General features: G+C 35.5%; 1 protein-coding gene across 1 annotated transcript in view; it reads left to right on the top strand.

Moving 5' to 3' along the window:
• The window catches only part of LOC122264082 (glutamate receptor ionotropic, delta-2), a 47,489-nt gene that overhangs the window by 26,777 nt on the left and 15,712 nt on the right, over positions 1-5,000 (top strand). The gene's annotated exons all lie outside the window — the stretch shown is intronic.

The raw sequence follows: 5,000 nt of genomic DNA, 5'->3' as shown, positions 1-5,000 counted from the left end.
ATGCAAGGAGTTGACTGCATCAGGAACCGTATACAGCATAGAATGGTCCTGGTAGTCGACAGATGTGATAGTTACCAGCAGGAACTATCTGCAAGGTATGGCGAAATTAGTATTTTGTATTGAAAAATAATAATTTATGCAACATAATCATATGATTTGGCAATAACAAGAAATATGAATTATTTACCTGAGTTCATGTTATTTGCTGACAATACTTACGCAGTAGCAGACCAGAACGTTGTGAAATATAGAATTTCACAAAGACAGTTTAAATTGTTAATCCAGTTATCGGATTACAAGATGACCGTACAGTGAGGTCGGTTAGAGACCGTTGATCGAATCTCAAATGACAAACGATGTCAAGTTATAGAAATATGGAAATATATAAAGTCATGCATTAAGAAATATAGTACAACATATATGCAGACAATAAGATAAATGAAAATGTAGAGAAAATCATAGTTAAGACATATATAAATCTTAATTGTCGCAAACGATTTTCTTACGAATTCACACGGTCAATAATGACATCGGATAAGGTCACATGCAGAACGGGTTCAAAAAATGACCGAAAGGTCACATGTGAAACTGTTTCCTAAGATATCACGGACATGAAGTTGACCACAAGTTTCAAGTTCAGATTGACCATACGGTTGGGTCACGGGTCAAGTGAGGTCAGGTCATGACCTAGTCATATGCAAAATACATTTAATTTAATGTATATTAAAGCAAAAAAGAAAGGAATTATATTAAATTCCCATAATAAAAGAGCAAATATAAGAAACGCTAACGCAAAGTGAATTACATTTCCACGAATCCATAGTATAAACCATATTCATGAAAGGAAAACATGTAAATTCACAAGAAAAAATAATTAAACGAGATCAAATAACGAATCTGAAACATGTAATTAGCGAATATATTTTTGTTCGAAGAAGTCGACTTGTTGATTAAATTTCGCATAGGAACATTAGACATTAGAAATTATACATAAGAAATTTCGAGAAGTTATTGCCATAAGAATATGATGTGATTTACAGTTATTTACTTAACTAACGCACAGAAAAGCAAATCATGCATTATAAGTAGAGAAATGTAATCGTAATTTCACACAAGATAACGCAGAGAAATTAAAGCGTAGAATGATAGAATAAGTAAACGAAACATAGTTATTTTATCGGTTTCGTATGAAAGACTAATGTCACACCTTTATGTAAATGTCTACGGGAATACTAATAACGTTGAAACGCTAACAATAACAAACGTAAGATAAAAATAGAATATTTGTTAAATATTCGAAAGAAAATAACGAATAATGTACACATCGGAAGACACATAAAATAGTGATTCAAATTTATTATGTTACCGAATGTTATCGAAAAGTTATTTAGTGAAATTAACGAAATTACACGTAGAAAAAAAATATCACTAATTAACAGTGAGAATAGATGAAAAAGCGAGGGTGGGAGGGCGGGGGAATGACGGGGGTGGATTTTACAATAAACAGGAAGAAAAAAAAATGCAATGGGGAGGGGGGGGGGCAGGGAAACACACGAGATACAGTGTCTAGCAACCTTAGTTGACTTACCTGTAGCTGCTAAAAGGAGAGAAGTGGTAGCTGCACTGCGATTGTCGTGTTCCTCTTGGTGCTGACGTTGTTCACAATCACAAAATACACACTTAGACCATAATAAACGTGGAGATAATTGTCCCGACCATTACCGTATAAGGTGGGATAGACAAGGGTTATTTATGTACGCGCGAGCGGTTCACGACTTAAATGAATATTAGGTTAACATTCTACACTTTTAACCTAAAAGGAGGAAGTACTCACAAACTGTGATAACTGTGATATCTGGAGAAGTCACGTAGTCACGTAGTGAAAAAATAGAAGGAAGAGCCACTAGTATGTCTAAATTGTGCAAAAAATAGAAACTAGGTCTTATCGATTTGTTATTAACCGAACGGAACCAAAATATTTGTAGCGAGCGGTCTACAAAAAAATTATAATCAATTAACGACGTGAGGTTCTTATCTTGCATTATCACCAATTTATGTGACAAGCAAGATATATCTTACTTATACCACCAGTTATGTGGCGAGCAAGATGAATCCCATTTCTGCCACCAGTTATATGATGGGTATAAGATGTCCCTACTACAACCAGTTTGTGTAAAATGTATATATATATTGACACTAATTTGTGTGATGGGCAAGACGGGTCCCGTCGCTGGCACCCGAATATGTGGCAAGCAGAGATTGATCTAATTCCCACACATAATATATAAGGGATTATGTGAAACACGGTAGCTAAAGACGTTAGCAATATATTATAACTCAAGATAGATATATAAACATTATTTACAAAGGGCATGATATATATATATATATATATATATATATATATATATATATATATATATATATATATATATATATATATATATATATATATTTATTTATATTTATATATATATGTATATATATATGCAAAGGGAGCTAAGCCTATCGCAAAGCTAACGAGATCTAAGCTATAAGTATATTGAGAACACAATATATAAATTAAGTCACTAAAGGCACTAAACACAGTCTACCTGGAAACCTCGAGGAGGAGTCGAAGGAAGAGATCCTCTCATCTTGAAGATCGAACTAATTCTGTATGAATCTAATAATGACCTATTTTGAAGCGGAGTCCTAGGTCAGTACGAGGGCAGAGGGTACGTCTCTCATTGGGCAGGGAGCTGCCCGACTCGGCTGTGATTGGCCCACGCGGTAATGAGGGCTGGTTCGTATATATATATATATATATATATATATATATATATATATATATATATATATATATATATACATATATATATATATATATATATATATATATATATATACATATATATGTATATATATACATATATATATATATATATTTATATATATATATATATGTATATATATACATATGTATATATGTATATATATGTATATATATATATACATATATATGTATATATATACATATCAAAGTCAAAAAAAGTCTCTCTCTCTCTCTCTCTCTCTCACTGATCCTGGCAAGGTCGCCGATGTTTTGTTTTTGTTTGTTTTTTTTGTTTTTTTGGAGTATTCCGCTGAAAACAGTTATATATTCCTATGATCTCCCAGAGTCTCTTATACCACTTCTTTACTTTATACACATGCAAGTGCTTTGGCTTCGTGTGGGGCTCATTCCTCAGCCTTATAAATTAGTCCATCGTCAGAGGCACGGCTGGTGTTTCCTTTTCCATCGACGAGGTATAGCTGTGTTCAAAGCTTCCGGATACCTCCTCGTCTGGAGTGGCCTGCCAATGAGAAGGAGTTTCTTCGAATTCGCTCTTCTCTAGCTTCGTGACATGAATAAAATTCATCTCTCGAAGTTATTCTGCCTAATGCTCCTCCTTCATTTTCTTTATACCCTCGATATTAATCACTGCTAACACTGCGCTGACTAAAACAGTTAAGCTAACTAGGACAACTTTTGGAATTATACTGGCCGGCTTCGTGCATTCTTCAGCTTTCTTGCTGCGACTCTTGTCGAATCTGAAAAGTAGATTATTACTTAAGGTGAACCTCCCGCCGTACTCACGCATAATTCCTATGCATTTCCATTCACCTGCTTACTGATCACTCATTTCGAAGGATATGCTTTACAAATTTTCGTAATGGGGCAATATCTTTCCATCTTTATGCCACTAGTAACCGAGTCTCGATGAACCAGAATATACTGTGAACCCGTCCGTATTACAAAGTAGTTCAACCTGTTGTTGATTCTCACTGTACAAAGTTGGGATTTTGTGTTTGACTTCAATGTTAACCAGCTCTAGAATAATCGACCTCCCAGCTGAATACTGGAATTTCAAGGCCCAAATTCCGGTGTGCGTCCTATCAACTCGGGAAATTGTGATCCCAAACTTAGACACTTGTATGTCCTCACTCTTTGGTTCGACTTTAACCCCGCCTTTTTCCCAGAAGAACGATCCTCGGGGAGTCTTTTTCTGCAGTTTGTTATATACATTATTGTCGGCGGTGAACGAAAAGGCCTCCCCGTGATTAACTACATAGTAATCCGGCGTCATCCTGAAAAATAATTCTCTGGTTCGTTCGACATGCTGTGAATAGGCTTCCGGAGGATCGAGTTCGTATTCCCTCTCATGAAGTTTCACGACATAATGATTCGTGACATATTATCCGCCCACGTAATTTCGTAGGATGCATTAATAAGTTCCCTAATTTTCTCTCTCAAGGATGAAGGAGTATGTGCTTTCCCGTTATGGTATGTATCTGCCATTCCACATGATATATCTATCAAACCTATCCGAGAACTGTTGAAGAGCATCGTATTCACAGGAAAGTCTAACTCTTTCCCCTTCTATTTAAACGATTTCAATTTCAATTTGAAGGTTGCTGATGTGTACCGGGAACTTTAAGTCCTCCGTTACTTCAAACCAGACACTCCAAACACCCCTATAAGCCAGTTCAACTTAATTGATGGCAAACACTCCATCTTCAACGGAAATGCTACCATCCATGATTTAATTTTTATTTTGAAAGATAACCACCCTTCCCGTTTTATAAGTTGCTTACAGTTATTTAAATTGTTCAGCATATAACATCCTTTCTGCGAAAGATTTGCGGACATTCCGAAAGTTACACTTGTTTCTAGTAACGAAATCATAGTGCATGTTCTGAGCGTGCCGTAATTCATCCAGAGCGATGATTTTGCTTACTGAAATCAGCACTAGAAGGTAAAATAAAACCTTCTTTATCATCGTAGTATTCAATTGTATTTTTTTCTTTTGTATCATTTCATTTAGGTATTCAGGTTAGTTCAACGAAATGCCAGCAATGTGCGATTGCATTTTATATATCTATCTGAGGCAGACCCCCACCCCTTTCCAAAATTCCTGGATACGCCCTTTGTGTGTACGTATGTGTATGTGTGTATGTGTGTGTGTGTGTGTGTATGT

Source organism: Penaeus japonicus, unplaced genomic scaffold (genome assembly GCF_977035675.1).
Source record: "Penaeus japonicus unplaced genomic scaffold, GWHDUDI00000001_assembly GWHDUDI00000023, whole genome shotgun sequence".
NCBI classification, from domain to species: domain Eukaryota; kingdom Metazoa; phylum Arthropoda; class Malacostraca; order Decapoda; family Penaeidae; genus Penaeus; species Penaeus japonicus.
This window is presented reverse-complemented; position numbering and strand designations above follow the sequence as displayed.